The 18,122-nt window shown below is 38.1% G+C and overlaps 1 protein-coding gene across 2 annotated transcripts in view; it reads left to right on the forward strand.

Annotated features, from left to right (window-relative positions):
• The window catches only part of CLPB (caseinolytic mitochondrial matrix peptidase chaperone subunit B), a 182,149-nt gene that overhangs the window by 110,502 nt on the left and 53,525 nt on the right, over positions 1-18,122 (forward strand). The gene's annotated exons all lie outside the window — the stretch shown is intronic.

The raw sequence follows: 18,122 nt of genomic DNA on the forward strand, positions 1-18,122 counted from the left end.
GAGTCTTGGACTGTCCTGCCAGCTATATTACTCTTTCTTAATCTATAGGCATTCAAAATTTAGTTTATAAATAAAGAGCCCTGTCCCAGCTGAAGACTGGGGGTACACAATGAAAATAAAAAAAACATGAATAAATTCAGCTAGCACTTTGGTTTACACTTTTATCCCCAAGACTTATTTTGTGGTGTCCATTTACATAGCATTTTATGGCTATCTTATTTGCTTTTCACAAGTCTTACAAGATAGCATGGACAGATAAAGAAATTGAGACCCAAAATACAAGAGGTAACTGTCTAGGTTTGAAAACTAATAAGCAATAAAACCAAGATTTAACATCATTATCTCTAATATTTGAAGGTTAGCAAAGTACTTGGCTCACGACAGTTATATGAGGATTTAGTAGAGCAGAGATGATCATTCCTGATTTACAAATGAGTTCACTGATTTGATCAAGATCTCTCACAGGATAAATGCACACACACACAACACAAACACACATATCAAAGCTGGGTCTCACCATCACAGTCTTCTGCTTCAATCATCTCATTAGCTAGTTCTAACATTGCCTCCTCATTGGGCCTCATATATAGTAGAGACTTAATACATATCTTTCTTCTCATAGCCCTTCTAAAGTTGACTCTTTCCATCTTTTACCATCATTATCAAATTGATGTGTATGAGGTATCACATCATAATGATTTTGATTTGCATCTCATATTATGAGTGATTTAAAGCAGTCTTTAATATGGTTGCTGATCATTTGCATTTCTTCTGAAAACTTTAATGTCTTTGACTACTTATCCTTAGAGAATGGCTCTTAATCTTATATATTTATGTATACCTTGGATATGAGACTTTTATCAGAAATATTTAGTATGCTAGTTTTTTCCCCACTCAATATGTTATCTTCTTACTCTTCTGATGTAGAGAGTCACAGTCAGTGGGGAAACTTTGGGTGAGGTATAAGACCCTTTAGCCCAGAGGGAACCTGCTAAATAAATCTGTATTGTAATTGAAGCAGAGTGATACTGGATGGAATAGTGATACCAGGCAGCAAACTACATACAGTAGCAAGTTGTTTATGTGGTCCTACATGCACAGTGTTGTTTTTGTTACATTATATAAAGGGAAAAGTCCTTGAAATAAACGGACTTCATTTTTCCACCATTCTTGGGAGTCCCTCCTCATCATTTCTCCACTAGAAAGGTATATCTTAATCACTCTGGTGTGGAGGCTCTAGAAGGGAAATGGTACATTTTGTCACCCTAACTTGGGGACTTTAGAAAGCAGGATACAACATCCCTCATTGCTCTTAAACATTATTCTTAAATCATATGTGACCTGGGTATTAAGCCTCCATTCTATCCTGGTCTTTAACCTCTGGCAATTGGTCCAGTTTGTCATCATCCATCCTACAACATGGCAACTGACTGTCTGATCAGGGCACTACCTGTGTTCTCTGAATGGAGCTTCTGATTACATTAACTCTGGCCACTATGTCTCAGTAAGGTCATACTAGTATGGTACAATGCAGAAGCTAGAAGTCCTGGGTTCAATACCCCCTCTGATCTTACTACTGGTAGGAATGATACAATATCATTTAATCCATCCAAGGCTATTTTCCTCATTTTCAAAATGTAAATAATGACATCTTCATTGTCTGCCTCAAAGTTTACCAGAAAGAAATTCTGTAAGTTCTGTTTTGTTTTTGTTTTTTTTTTGTTTGGTTGGATTTTTTGACAAGACAGGGTTAAATGACCTGTCCAAAGTCACACAGCTAGTGAGTGTTAAGTGTTTGAGAATTGAACTCAGGTCCTCTTGATACCAGAGAACCCAGATCCTTTTTCACACAGACTGGTTTCTAGCTGTGACTGATACCTTCTATACTTATCCATTTGTTATTTTGAACCCAATTGTAGGGTTTTATATCATTCACCTCCTCTCTTTCTGCTTAATAGATTGTTCTAGGCTGTCAAGTTATTTTTCTTGTATCTCTTCCCCTCTCCCCAAATTTTGTAATTATCTATTCATTGGCAATGGCATCTCTTACATACATAATGTACATGGATCATTTGATGGTAGATAGACTCACTCCCATTACTTCATCTTATCTTCACCTCATCTCTGAAGCAAACAAGTTCTTGAGAAGTATAAACAGGAGCACAAATTGTCAGCTTGGTCTCTAGCTATAACAAATTTTCTGCCACCATCTCAGAATGTGGCTTTTTTTTCGTGACTTGGGAATCAGTCAGCCAAAATTCTTTGTCAGACCTAGTAGTGGATGTTGTTTGAAGAAGTCAGTTCTGTGCCCTTAGGAAGCTCACTTTTTTAGTCTTATAAGACAAAGTTTACCCGTCAGCCTGAGAAATCCTTTTCCCTTGTAATACAGAGTCTGAGAAGGCCCAGGAATGCCGGGAGAGATGAGACATTTTTTAAAATATCTTTATAAATTGGGGAGGGGGGGGTGGGAATTGACCAAGAGACCTGTGTTCCAGCTCTGACTGTGGTGCTGAAGACCCTTGGCAAGGGCTGTCTTCCCTTCCCTGGCCTTCAGTCTCCTCAACCATAGCACCAGGTGATTGGACAGGTCATTCTAGAAAAGAGCTCCTTAATTGTCTTCCACTCACAATCCCTTTTCACCCAAGAAATTTTTGCATAAATAGGTATACAAAGCAAACATTTATTGCTAACAATTCATGATCTCATGACCTTTACATTTAATTGTGTGGCTCCATATACAAATTATGAAGCTTTGGTGTAAAAAGTCCCTGTTTTCTCGGGTTCTGTAAGTAAATGCAACCCCAATCCCAGAAAGTTGTGTAGTGTGAGTGGGGCACATATAAATCCTCAGCATAATACTTTTACATTATTTCTTAGGATAAATTTGTAGAAGGGAGGCAGGGATAGTTTAAAACATAACGTGAAAAAACTTCTGGGCAACACATTGGCCCTGGCTTCTCAACCAAGCAAAGAAACTCTTAGCTTGTGCTAGTAGAGGTGGGCTGTCAGGGATGAAGTCTGCTCAAAATAGACCACATGGAGAATTCTGGGTCACATTTGAAGAGGATCCTTGAGAAGGCAATGACTTAAAACAGAAAACAAGCCTGGGAACCAGGAGACCTGGATTTAGGACTCCTCAGCACTGTACGCTGGTCCTGGGACTTCACAGGCCTCCAGACAACTTTCTGATGCAATAGCTTTCTATCCACTGGGCAATGCTGTCTCTCAAATTAAAGGACATGAGGTATTTGTGACCCAGAAGCTTTATATAAATGGCAACTATTATTGTCAGTAATAATATTATTAATGCTTCCGACATTGCTTCTATAGGATATTCAGAAGAGAGTACCTTGGATTGTGAAGGGATTTAAAATCTTCTTTGATTTGGGGATAGAAAGACTTGGGGTAGAAGTAGGAAATAATATAATTTTTACATAACTATCATAGGGAAGAGCTTGGACTTGTTTTCTCAAGGAAGTCCAACAGAGCAACTCCCTAATAGAGCCATTCAGAAGTGGAATGAGCTGCCCAGAGTGAGTGTGAGGAAGCTTGTAGTCACAATACTGAATGGCCAGGCTTAGAGCCTTTGAGTCTGGGATTCTAAGATCCTGGACTTTTAAGTTGTCTTCTCTGGTGATGATGAACTGAAGGCCCTTTGGGAATGGGGATGAGAGCTCCTGCCAGATAGCAAACAGTAACCTCATATAGCCTAGCTTGGCTTGACTGGGACCAGGGGGCAGAGAGAAAAGAAAAAATGGGGATAATCAGAGCCAACCCTCATTAAGATCCCATAGCTTCCAGCATATAGAGCATATCTGTTTAAGGGAGGAAAGAAGGGAATAGTGTATTCAGAACTCTGTTCCGCCTTCTTACCTTTAGACACTTTTGATAATCTCCTATTTCCCAGACCCATATTCTTCTTATCCTAGGGATTAGTCCCAGATAGTTCATTTCTAGGACAAGAGGATGCTGCTTCTTGTTGGGGAGGGGAAAAAAGGGCTCCTCAAGGTATACCTGAGGTTGGATGGTGACAGATTGCCAGACCATGCCTAGGGAATTCTCAGAAAAGCCCAAGATACAAATTTGTACAGATAAAGGGACTGGGAGTTTTAGGGGAGAGGACTCCCCATCAGGGTCTGAGGAGAGATGGTGGTGACAATAAGTGGTAGTGACAGCAGTTCAGTTTCCCAGGCATATATAATGCCTCCTTATCTCTCTCAGGGTACCTGAAAGTTGACATCTGAACAGTGGCTAAAAGAGAAAAGGATCTTTTTTTATTTGGGTTATAAGCTTGATTGTGAGTTTAAAAAAATATTTAAACTTTAAAAAGAATTCTATAAGAATCAAGCAATTAATATATTGAAAGATCTTTCAAACCTTAAAGCAACTATGTATCAGCTGTTATTTTGTATGATGTCTGTGGGACTTTTTTCCCTCTTTTTTTCCTTAGCAATATGGCAATATTGTTTCCTAAAACACCTATAAATTTTTTTAGATACAAGTAAGTTTCCTTTTTCTATTTTTTTGGTAAGGTCTTATTAAATAACTTCATATTGCTAGAGGAGAATGATCTTCATAGGGCCAGATGAGAAGGTAGTACATTCCAAATCAAGGAAGAGCCCCTATGAAAACATGGAGGTGGGAGGAGGGAGAGAGTAAGAGAACATCAGATGTGTTTTGGTTGGAAAATAGAGAAAAAGCCCTGTCAAATAAGAGAAAAAAGAAAGAAGAAAGAGGAAAGTAGAAAAACAGTTTGTGAAAGTACAAAAACAGGAGACTGAGCAGCACAAGAAAGGGTACCTAATATAGGAGTCCTATGGACAGCTATGTAACAGCCTGGTATCCCAGTGTCCCGAATAGGAAATTCACAGTTCTGAAGAGGTTCCCTCCCACTCCTGGTCTCTTTCTTTAGCTCTTTAGTATTCTTCTCTTTCCCTTGCTCCTTTCCGTTTTCTTGTCTTCTCCTTTCCCCTTTAGTATTCTATATTAGAACAATCCCCTTATGCTGTCCCCATATTTTCTGACTAAAGATAAGGATTCTCATAAGAAGTCTGCTGCAATACTACAGTTAAGAGCAAAATGATGTGTTTGTAATGAAGAGGAGAGAATGGGTAACCAAGACTTTGGAAAGAAAGAGCTCACAGGACTTGGTAATTGGCTCAATGTAAGAGAAGAGTTCCTACGTCCCATATTTCTGTGTAGTGTTCATATTCATCTTATGGATGATGCTTAGACTGAAATCTGTTCAGCTCTACTCCCTCTATTGGCTACATACATACCACAAAATGTAGAGTCTAGGGGTTGGACTTGGAATTAGACACTGAGAAATGTTTGGGACATCTTCAGTTATTCAGGAAGATAGACAGAAGGGAGCTGGAGACACAAGGACAGAGCTTAAACTCTTAAGTCGAGAGATAAAGATGTATAAATCATGTTCATAGAAGTAATAGTTGAAATCACGAAAATTCTAAGAAAGAAAATAGAGGGAGAGAGGAGGCTTGGTAAGCAGTGGCATTTAATGAGTTGGAGGAGGAATTGGAGCTAACAATGGAGAAAGCAGTCAAGTGATGTGAGAGAAGGATCAAATGAGATAGTATTTGTAAAGTGCTTATACGATGCTTGACACATCGTAGGACCTTAATCAATACTTGCTTACTTCCTTAACCAAGAGAATGCATATGCAGTGGAAGCCAAGGAAGATGAGCTTCATCCCCTTTTTGCTTTCTTTTGCTTTCCCTAATAGGGTTTATGAGCCTTTTTTTTTTTTTTTTTGGTGGTGGCATGAAAAATCAGAATTCCCACAAAGATTTTCTCTTTTTTTTCTTTTTTGTTTTTACTTTGAAAAGAATTTCTTTACATCATTATCCCTTGCATTCACTTCTGTTCCAATTTTTCCCCTCCCTCCCTCCATCCCCTCCCCCAGATGGCAAGCAGTCCTATATATGTTAAATATGTCACAGTATATCCTAGATACAATATATGTGTGCAGAACCGAACAGTTTTCTTGTTGCACAGGAAGAATTGGATTCAGAAGGTAAAAATAATCTGGGAAGAAAAACCAAAATGCAAACAGTTTACACTCATTTCCCAGTGTTCTTTCTTTGGGTGTAGCTGCTTCTGTCCATCATTGATCAATTGAAACTGAGTTAGATCTTCTCTTTGTCGAAGAAATCCACTTCCATCAGAATACATCCTCATACAATATCTTTGCTGAAGTGTATAATGATTTCCTGGTTCTGCTCATTTCACTTAAAGCTTTTCTCTCTTGAGCACATCTTTAATGAGACAGCTCAATTGTTCATTTCCTTTGACACACACCTACATAAAACAATGATAGTAGGAACAGGTATAACCAGCCTCTGGAGTCCACCACTTAGAACAGAAGGGAAACTGAAAAATCTAACCCTCCCAAGAATCCAGCTTATCATCAAAAAACTCCAGCCACTAACTGGTTAACTTCCAGATAGATATATAAATATAATAGATAGAGAATATGCTTATAGAATATGGGCAGCTAGGTAGCACAGTGAATAGGCTGCTAGCTTGTGTGACCTTAGACAAGTCATTTAATCAACTGCTTCAGTTTCCTCTTCTGTAAAATGACCTAGAGAAGAAATTAGCAAACTTCCAATATCTTTGATTCACAAAAAGTAGAACACTACTGAAAAGACTCAACAACAAAAATACATAGAATTGTAGAGAGAGAATTCTATCAGAATATACTAATTTATGAGAGAATATGATAGTTAATAAGGATACCTGAGTTCAAATCCTGGCCTTGCTACTTAATAGCTGTGTGACCCTGAAAAGCCACTCCAACTATCTGAATCCATTTCCTCCTGTGTAAAATGGTGGTATTACTCCATAAACAACCCAGCCCACAGGGCTGTTATGAGCAAAGCATTTTGTAAACCTTAACTGCGAGTTATTATTCTTCTCCTCATTTTATGGAACCCTTGACCCCTAGCTAGCAGGGGTTCTCACTAAGTAAAATAACCCCCCTCGGCCAAGCAGAGCTGGAAAATACCCAGATAAGGCTCTTTGGGTATATGAAAGGGGGGATGAGGATGGGGAAAGTGTGATTCTTTACAGTCACACAGCAACAACCAGAGGCCACCAACCTTGCAGTCCCCCCTTCCACCTCCATAGCTGAAACCCTATTGACAGTTACCCAGAATCTGAAGGAATTCAAGACAAATGGTTAAGAGGATGGAGTTAATAAAATTTGAAAAATTGAGGCCTGTCACTCCACTAAACTTTTTTCAATACCACTGACAGAAACATATTTCCCCAATGAGTGACCTTCCACAGCTGCACTGGGCGCTTCATGCTGCTGTAATGCTGGGAGTGAACTAGCATGCTATTTATCAAATATTATAAGCTGGGACATACTAATATGGAGGGGGGGCAGCAGGCCCCACAATGCCTGAGGGGCTCCAGGTGCGAGCCCACAGCCCAGACAGCTAGTGGGAGGTGACGAATGGTTTCTGATTCAGGCTAGAAAGGTTGGTATCCTCTCCTGAGCCACACAGGAGGTCACTGCCCAGCCCACTGGACCAGCTGTAAGGCCTCAGGGGTAGATATGAAGGGAGGTCAGAATGGGGCAGAGAAGATCCAAGTGGCTACATCAGGCGGATAGAATACACCACCATTATTTATTGGGCTGTAATGGTTTGTGGCCGTTGGTCATGGAGGTGAAATCGATCAGTTGTAAGAATCAGGATCTATCAATTATTACAGCAATTAGTCAAGTCTTCTGAACTATTAAGGGATGGGGAAGAGGAATTAGGTTGATATTGGAACAAGTTGTCAATACACCCCTCCCCCCCCCCAAAGCCCAATAAGCTTCTATGTCACCCTGAGGATTTAAAGCCTTAGAAAACTTTCCCATTCTTATTTTCTTGAAAGGATGAGAACAGGATGTGGGGTTCTCTCACTTTGTTTCAGGGACCACTGCTTTTTCTCAAAGAGCTCTGGAGACTCTAGCCAGCCTAGACACAGTGATGTTTTACCTGTCCCTCTCTTGTTCCTGATGGGAAGTGACAAGACTCATGCTAGAAATTACTTGGTGGCCAATGTTTATGGCACACATTTTTCATTCTGTAGGCAAATATAGATCACTGACAGCCCTTGTTTGATAGAGCTAATCTCACTCAACATTTTTCTTCCTTTCACCATCTTTCTCCACTCTTTATCTCCTCCTTTCCTATTTCTCCCTCTTTTCTACTCTCTTCTCTCTCCCCCTTTTGCCCCTTTCTTATCATCACCCTCCCTGACTCCATTCTTCTTTCTTTCAGGCCTTCCTTATTTCTCTCATTTCTCTTCTTCTTTTCCCTTTCTCATTCTGTTTCTCTTTTTTCCTCAGCTGTCATCTTGTTTTACTCCCCTTTCCTCTCAAACCTTCCCTCTTTTTCCTGCCACTCTCCATCTTCTAGAAGTACTGTTTCCCCAGATGCTACTTGTGTGTTTGTGTGCCTTGAACTTCACCAAAGGCCATAGAGAGAAGCTGAGGTAGAAGAGGAGTATTTACATATCAGTAGTGGACAGTAACCCCTAATCACACCTCAGAGGTATAATAACTGTGTAATCCTGGACACTTAACTAGTTTCCTAATCTCACCAATGAGGAAGATGGACACAGTGCCTCAAGGGCCCTGCACATATATATTGCTTGGCTTGAGTAGAACTGAGAGATTGACAGAACTAGGGGAGAGTGAGAACACCAAAGCCAAGGAAAGAGAAACCTTGAAGAAGGGCTGAGTCATCAGTTTCATGTGTTATCACCAGGTTATCTTAGACTTCCCAGGACACTCCTGTCCAGTGAACTTTCTCCAACCAAGACCCTCCAGATGATCATAGTAGCCTGGCCTTCAGTCTCTTTCCTTCCACAGAGGCCTCTTGTCTTAAGCATTGCCTAATGAAGGAGGTTCCAGGCATGACATAAAGAAATCATTTATTCCAGCTCCACATCTGATATTTCTTAACTTGGTTTCCACAGGCAAGTCAGTTATTCTACCCTGTGTCTCAGGCTCTTAATCTGTGAAATGAAGATAATGGTATTTTCAGTACCAAACATCAAGGTCTTTAAAAAAGACCCTAATAAATACATGTATATAAAGCAATCAATAGTCTTCAAAGCTGTGTATGTATGTATATTACAAAGATTTTTCTTTTTCTTTTAAATTGGAAATTAAGAGCGAAGGAAAAAAATAAGTATTTGTAAATTGAGAAAATGATAATACAACAGCAAAAACAAAAGGCTGTGTCCATGTTTGTTGCTATTATTGTTGTTGTCATTCCCCACTGAAATCCCACCTCTCTCCTGTGCTCCATTCTTGTGTCATCCATTGTTTTTTGGAATAACTAAGTGTTCTACAGGTAGCTTTCCCCCCAAATTGTCCCTTTTTCTGATCTTCCCTATTGACTTGGGGGGGCTTCACCATCATTGCAGGCTTTGCAATTCAGCAGTATTGGCTGACATGCAGTTCTTCACACTTGACACTTCGTCATCTATTCCATGCGTTTGACTAACTGGTTGTTTCCATCTGACCTCTAGCTCTTAGAATCACTGGCTTCTAATAAAGACCAACCCAAGCCTTCTCCAGGAGGCCTTTCCAACTCCTAGTACCATATTATTAGGTTGGCTTCCTTTAACTTTGTATTTATTTTGTGTGTTCAAATTTATAGGTATCGTCTCCCCTTTTAAAATGTCAAATCTTGGGAATAGGGACTGTTCTTGTTTTTTGTTTTTATCTTAGAACTAGACCTGATGCATATTAAGCACTTGATAAATATTTGTTGATTGATTGACCTTGGGATCAGGATACCTAAGTTAAAATCCTGACTGACACTTACATGCTCTGATTTGGATCAAATTACATAACTTTACTAAACTTCAGTTTACATATAGAAAGAGGAAAATACTTGGACTACCTACCTATTTTAAAATTGTGAGCAAAGCACTTTGTAAACTTTATAGTACCATAGAAATAGAATTTTTTTTTAGAACAGAAAGGATCATGGACCTAAATAAAGAAGATATTTCAGAAGTCTTCTAGTCCAACCTGCTGGTTTCACTGCTGAGAAAACTGAAACCCAGAGAAGTGATGATGTGTCTTGCTCAAACTCACACTTAGAGTAGTGTGGAAGAATAATAAGTATGAAATATATGTGGAATAATAATAATAGTGTGTAATAAGAAGTGAAAGTTGAACCAAGATCCCCTTAACCCAATTCCTTCACTCCTTCAATTTCTTCATTTCTACTGACTTCTTTCCTACTGCACACAAACAATACCCATGACTCCTCTTCCTCAAAAGACCCTCTTCATTGGTCTGCCTATCTCCACTAACTCCTAGGTCTCTTTGCCTTTTTATGGATAAACTCTTTGAAACCCAGTAAGAAACTTCTCCCCTCATCGCCACTCTCATATATATCTAACTGCCTCGTGGACATCTTGAACTAAATGTTCTGTAAACATCTTAAACCCAGCATGTCCAGATTGAGCTCATTGACTTTCCCACTAAATGTTCTTCCATTCTAAGATACCAACATCCTCCCAGTCACCTAGGCTTACATTATGAATGTTATTCTTGATCCTCACCTTCATCACTCATATCGAAACAGTGGTCTTATTTATACCTTTGTAATATCTCTTGTATATGCCCCCTTGTCTTCTCTGATAAAACCACCACCCTGGTGCAGACCCTCATGCAAACACAATTATAATGGCCTACTCCTTGGGCTCTCTTCCTCAAAATATCCACACTCCGGTCCATCTTTCACTCAGTTTTTACTTTTTTTTATTATTATAGCTTTTTATTTACAAGATATATGCATGGGTAATTTTTCAGCATTGACAATTGCCAAACCTTTTGTTCCAACTTTTTCCCTCCTTCCTCCCCACCATTTCCCCCAAATGGCAGGTTAACCAATACATGTTAAATATGTTAAAGTATAAATTAAATACAGTATATGTATACATGTCCTAACAGTTATTTTGCTGTACAAAAAGAATCAGACTTTGAAATAGTGTACAATTAGCTTGTGAAGGAAATCAAAAATTCAGGCAGACAAAAATAGAGGGATTGGGAATTCTATATAATGGTTCATAGGCATCTCCCAGAGTTCTTTCACTGGGTGTAGCTGGTTCAGTTCATTACTGTTCTATTGAAACTGATTTGGTTCATCTCATTGTTGAAAATGGCCACATCCATTAGAATTGATCATCATATAGTATTGTTGTTGAAGTATATAATGATCTCCTGGTCCTGCTCATTTCACTCAGCATCAGTTCATGTAAGTCTCTCCAGGCCTTTCTGAAATCATCCTTCTGGTCATTTCTTACTGAACAATAATATTCCATAATATTCACATAATGGGCATCCAACTCAGTTTTCAGTTTCTGGCCACTACAAAGAGGGCAGCCACAAATTGCACATATAGGTCCCTTTCCCTTCTTTAAAATCTCTTTGGGATATAAGCCCAGTAATAACACTGTTGGGTCAAAAGGTATGCATAATTTGATAGCTTTTTGAGCATAGTTCCAAATTGCTCTCCAGAATGGCTGGATGTATTCACAATTCCACCAACAATTTCACTCAGCTTTTAAATTAATCTTATTAAAAATCTTCCTACGTCCTCCCCTTCTCGGTAAATCCAAGTGACTAACTCCCTTTCACTTTCAGGATCAGATTTTAAATCTTCTGATATTCAAAGCCCTTCTCAACCTAGTCCCCTTGCTGTCTTTCTAGTCTTATATCTTACTCCCTCCTATCCTACTGTACTCTGCCTTTCTTTGTATTCCCAGTGCTTAATACAGTGCCTGATTCACAGCAAACATTTAATAAATGTTGATTGACTCATTGACTGTTACTGAGAGACTTGTAACAGTCATCAAGCCTAAGTCTGTCCTCTTCTCTAAAATCTAGATTTTTTTCCCTTCCTCTTTCCTCCAGGATCTTGAATCCCTCCCTCATTCTCTATAAGTTCTTAAATCCCTCCCTCTTTCTCTACAACCTTTGTCTTCTCATGCTGCACTAGCATGTCTTCTCCTGTCTTTATGTAGGCACTGCTGAGTCTCTAATGTCCTTTCTAGCTACTGTCCCCTTTCTTTCACTTCCACTTCATTCATCCTTTTGCATTCTTGCTTCCATAGTCCTCAGAGCTCATCACTGACTACATTCTAGCCATGTTTAATGGCCTTTTCTCAGTCCTCTTCTTACATATCCCCTATTGTTGATTTTATTCTCCTTTACCCCTTCTCTCCTCTCCACCTCTTCCCCTACCCTAGACCTACATCTTAAAATTAATCTTATGGTTTCCAGGATGTTAAAACATTTTAAGTCTCTTCCTGCTGTTATCAGATGGTCAAAACAGAATTTAGAAGTGGCCATACATACACAGCTTACTAAAGAGAAAGCTCAGGTCCATATAAGAGAAGTGACTTATTTGAGATCATAAAGGTATTAAAAAGTGAGAATTCAAACCCAGACTGTAATGCATTGTGGATTTGTGAACTGATCCAGCCATTCTGGAGAGCAATTTAAAACTATACCCAAAGGCCATCCTTTGCATACTCTTTGATCCAGCTGTATCTCTACTGTATCTATATCCCAAAGAGATCATAAAAGAGGAAAAAAGACCCACATGTGCAAAAATGTTTATGGCAGCTCTTTTTGTGGTGGCAAGGAATTGGAAATTGAATGGATGTCCATCAATTGAAGAATGGTTAAATAAATTATGGTATATAAAAGTAATGGAATAATATTTTTCTGTAAGAAATGATGAACAGGCTGATTTCAGAAAAGCCTGGAAAGACTTATATGATTCAACTGAGTGAAACGAGCAGAACCAGGAAAACATTGTACACAGCAATAATAAGATTGTATTATGACCAACTAAGAGCAATTCAGGGGTCCAAGGCAATTCCAATAAATTTTGGGTTTTTCCCTAGTAAATTTATTTTTAATACACATTACTTTGTGAATCATGTTGGGAGAGAAAAATCAGAGCAAAAGGGAGGAACCATGGGAGAGATTAAAAAAAAAAAAAAAAACATACAAAAGAAGTGACCATAGCATATGTTGATTTACATTCAGTCTCCTTAGTTCTTTTTCTGGATACAGATGGCATTTTCTGTCTAAAGTCTCTTGGGATTGCTTTAGATGACTTAACCACTGAGAAGAACTAAGTCTTTCATAGTTGATTATCACGTATTCTTACTGTTATTGTGTAAAATATATTTCTGATTCTGCTTGTTTTGCTCAGCATCACTTCGTGTAAATTTTTCCAGGCCTTTCTAAAATCAACTTGTTCGTTGTTTTTAATACAACAATAATATTCCTTTATCTTCATATACCATTACTTATTCAGCCATTCCCCAATTGATGGGCATGTACTTATTTTCCAATTCTTTGCCACCACAAAAAGAGCTGCTACTTTTTTTTTTTTTTTTTTTGCTGAGGCAATTGGGGTTAAGTGACATACACTGCCGTTACACAGTTAGGCAGTATTAAGTATCTGAGGCCAAATTTGAACTCCGGTCCTCCTGACTTCAGGGCTGGTGTTCTATCCATTGTACCACCTAGCTGCTCTTGAGCTACTACATTTTTGTATATATGGGTCCTTTTTTCCTTTCTTTAAGATTTCCTTGGGATACAGACCCAGTAATGGCACTGCTGAGTCAGAGAGTATATATAGTTTGATAGCCCTTTGAGCATAATTTTAGATTGCTCTCCAGAATGATTAGATCATTTCACAATTCCACCAACAATGCATTGGTGTCCCAGTTTTCCCACCTCTCCTCCAATGTTTATCATTATCTTTTCCTATCATCTTAGCCAATCTGAGAGATATGATCAGAGTTGTTTTAATTTGCATTTCTCTAATCAATAGAAATTTAGAGGATTAATTAGAGATTAATTTCATCATCTGAAAATTGTTCATATCCTTTAACCGTTTATCAATTGGGGAATGACTTGTATTCTTATAAATTTGATGCAGTTCTTTATATATTTTAGAAATGAAATCTTTATCAGAAATACCGACTGTATCCAATAAACTTTGGATGGAAAATGCCATCTGCATCCAGAAAGCACTATGGAGAGTGAATGTAGATTGAAGCATAATATTTTCACCTCTTTTTTTCCTTGAACTTTTTTTTTTAATTTCTCGTGGTTTTTCCTTTTTGTTCTGATTTTTTTCTTTCAGTATAACTCACATGTAAATACTAAAAAATGGATGTACATATATAACCTAAAAGAATAAAAAAGAATTCAAACTCAGATTCTTTTTACTTCAAATCCAGTATCTTTCTACCATACTTCCTGACTTTTCTTCCTCTGACTCCATCACCACTTCCTCCACTCAATTCCATTATGGCATTCCCAAAAGTTCTGTCTTCAACCCTTTGCTTTTTTCTTGCATATTCAATCCCTAGGCCATCTCATCTGCTTATATTCAATTCAGTACTTTCTTAATAAGCACTTGCTATGTACAGAAAACTCTGTACTCTGTTCTGAGGGTAATACATTTTAGAGAAGAGAGGATTCCTGCCCTCATGATGCTTAGAATCTCATAGCAATTTATAACCTGAACATCTAAAATTATGTTACTTGTAATACATGATCAGAGATGCAAACAGAAAACAAAGTAAGGACAAAGGGAAAAATCCATTATAGTTACCCTTGGCAAGGTTGGGGAGAAAGAGGCTTTTTACATGATGCATTGTTAGGGTTGAGTTTAGAATCCAAAAGAATTGAAGAAGAAAATGATTTAGAGAGAAATCCAGGTTCTCTGGAGTATCACATGCAAAGGGATCAATGCAAGACCAGTATGTTGTGAAGCCATTGTGTTGCTAAACTGACCATCGCTGAGATGGGAAGTCATTAGCTAATGACTTTTTTTTTTTTTTTTTTTTTTTTTTTTTTTGCTGAGGCAATTGGGGTTAAGTGACTTGCCTAGGGTCACATAGATAGCGGGTGTTAAGTGCCAGAGATCAATTTGAACTCAGGTCCTTCTGAATTCAGGATTGGTGCTCTATCCACTCACCACCTAGCTGCCCCTAGCTAATGACTTTTTGATAGTCATTTCAGCCACTGAGTCCAAGGGGATTATTTCTTCATTGGGTCCTATTGAAAGTTTCCCCGTTTGAGGCCTAAAGAGGTTTTTTTGTTTCTTATCAAATCAGTAAATATTCACTAAATGACTGCTGGGTTCAGAGATAAACAAAGTCTAGTCCTTGCTCTCAGGATCTGATCTCTCTTAGAAAGGAACATGATATATTAGAACACTTGGTTAGAAACCAGGATCTGCAAATACTTGCCAACTTAGCCTCTTTTTCTTTGCAGATGATATGATGGTATACCTAGAGAACCCCAGAGATTCTACTAAAAAGCTATTAGAAATAATTCATAATTTTAGCAAAGTAGCAGGATACAAAATAAATCCTCAGCATTTTTATACACCACCAACAAAATCCAACAGCAAGAGATACAAAGAGAAATTCCATTCAAAATAACTGTCGATAGCATAAAATATTTGGGAATCTATCTACCAAAGGAAAGTCAGGAATTATATGAGCAAAATTACAAAAAACTTTCCACACATATAAAGTCAGACTTAAATAATTGGAAACATATTAAGTGCTCTTGAATAGGCCGAGCGAATATAATAAAGATGACGATACTCCCTAAACTAATCTATTTATTTAGTGCTATACCAATCAGACTTCCAAGAAAATATTTTAATGATCTAGAAAAAATAACAACAAAATTCATATGGAACAATAAAAAGTCAAGAATCTCAAGGGAATTAATGAAAAAAAAAATCAAATGAAGGTGATCTAGCTGTACCTGATCTAAAATTATATTATAAAGCAGCAGTCACCAAAACCATTTGGTATTGGCTAAGAAATAGATTAGTTGATCAGTGGAAAAGGTTAGGTTCACAAGACAGGATAGTCAACTATAGAAATCTAGTGTTTAACAAACCCAAAGATCCTAACTTTTGGGATAAGAATTCATTATTTGATTTAAAAAACTGCTGGGATAACTGGAAATTAGTATGGCAGAAATTAGGCATGGACCCACACTTAACACCATATACCAAGATAAGATCAAAATGGGTCCATGACCTAGGCATAAAGAACGAGATTATAAATAAATTAGAGGATCATAGGATAGTTTATCTCTCAGACTTGTGGAGGAGAAAGAAATTTGTGACCAAAGATGAACTAGAGACCATTACTGATCACAAAATAGAAAATTTTGATTACATCAAATTAAAAAGCCTTTGTACAAACAAAACTAATGCAAACAAGATTAGAAGGGAAGCAACAAACTGGGAAAACATTTTCACAGTTAAAGGTTCTGATAAAGACCTCATTTCTAAAATATATAGAGAAATGACTCAAATTTATAAGAAATCAAGCCATTCTCCAATGGATAAATGGTCAAAGGATATGAACAGACAATTTTCAGAGGATGAGATTGAAACTATTACCACTCATATGAAAGAGTGTTCCAAATCACTATTGATCAGAGAAATGCAAATTAAGACAACTCTGAGATACCACTACACATCTGTCAGATTGGCTAAGATGACAGGAAAAAATAATGATGAATGTTGGAGGGGATGCGGGAAAACTGGGACACTAATGCATTGTTGGTGGAGTTGTGAACGAATCCAACCATTCTGGAGAGCAATCTGGAATTATGCCCAAAAAGTTGTCAAATTGTGCATACCCTTTGATCCAGCAGTGTCACTTCTGGGCTTATATCCCAAAGAGATACTAAAGAAGGGAAAGGGACCTGTATGTGCCAAAATGTTTGTGGCAGTCCTGTTTGTAGTGGCTAGAAACTGAAAATTGAATGGATGCCCATCAATTGGAGAATGGCTGGGTAAATTGTGGTACATGAATGTTATGGAATATTATTGTTCTGTAAGAAATGACCAGCAGGATGAATACAGAGAGGCTTGGAGAGTTCTGCAAGCATATATTGTATCTAGGATATACTGCAACATATCTAACATATATAGGAATGCTTGCCATCTAGGGGAGGGGGTGGAGGGAGGGAGGGGAAAAATCGGAACAGAAGCGAGTGCAAGGGATAATGTTGTAAAAAAATTACCCTGGCATGATTTCTGTCAATAAAAAGTTATTATGAAAAAAAAACTTACCTTCTTTTGTCCTTAATTTTATATCCTGTGAAATGGAGATAACAGTCATCCCTACAGTAGATGTAATTCATTTTATAAATGTGAATAATTGTTTCATATTGTGCTGCCAAATCAAAAGATTATCACAGATTTCATAGTTCATATAAATTTTATAATTTTCAAGTGGATGGTATGGAAGTTTCTTAGGCTGGTATTCAAGGCCTTCCATACTATGTTCTCAATCCAGCTTCTTAAGCTGCGGTATATATCTCCCTATGAGAGTCCTTCAAATCCTCCTGCCTAGAGTGCCCTTGTTCACCATCACTACTGACTGGTCTGAGTCCTCATTCTTCCCAGATGCCGATCAAGTCCTCTCCTCCCTGAAGCCTTCCCTGGTCTCCATTGTGTTTTCCTTCTTCCCTAACTGGACTGCCCTTTGGACATTTAGTATATGTTATCTTGTATTGTTAATTACTATAATATTCTAAATCTGGGCAAGTCCTTGAAGACGATCTAGTCAAACCCTGTTCTGTAATTGTATCTGGCCTATCTTTAATCTCCCCATCACATAGCCAAGCACAGTCAATATTTACTTGTTACAGAACCACAGAGTCACTGATGGACTCAAAGGAAACACCCCATCTAAGGGGTCTTCAACTCTCCTGCCTTGCTCATTCTCAGAGACTTAGAGCTCCTTAGGCAACCAAGGGCTTTAGTCTTGACATCGTGTAGACACGTGAGTTCCTAGACCTTAGGCTTAATAGATAGAATGCTGCTGATACCCCAAGAATCCTGCATGTCAGCACTCATCATCAGCAAAGGCAAGAGATGAGACCTGAAGAACAGCAAGAATTAAGCAGAGCACAACCTTTATGCTCTCTTCTTTGGCAGATATGAGTTTCTTTTAAGAAGGAAAATTGTGTTTGGGTATATGTATACATGTGCATGTTGGAGAAAAATGTG

The sequence above is a fragment of the Antechinus flavipes genome, chromosome 3, assembly GCF_016432865.1.
Source record: "Antechinus flavipes isolate AdamAnt ecotype Samford, QLD, Australia chromosome 3, AdamAnt_v2, whole genome shotgun sequence".
Taxonomy (NCBI): domain Eukaryota; kingdom Metazoa; phylum Chordata; class Mammalia; order Dasyuromorphia; family Dasyuridae; genus Antechinus; species Antechinus flavipes.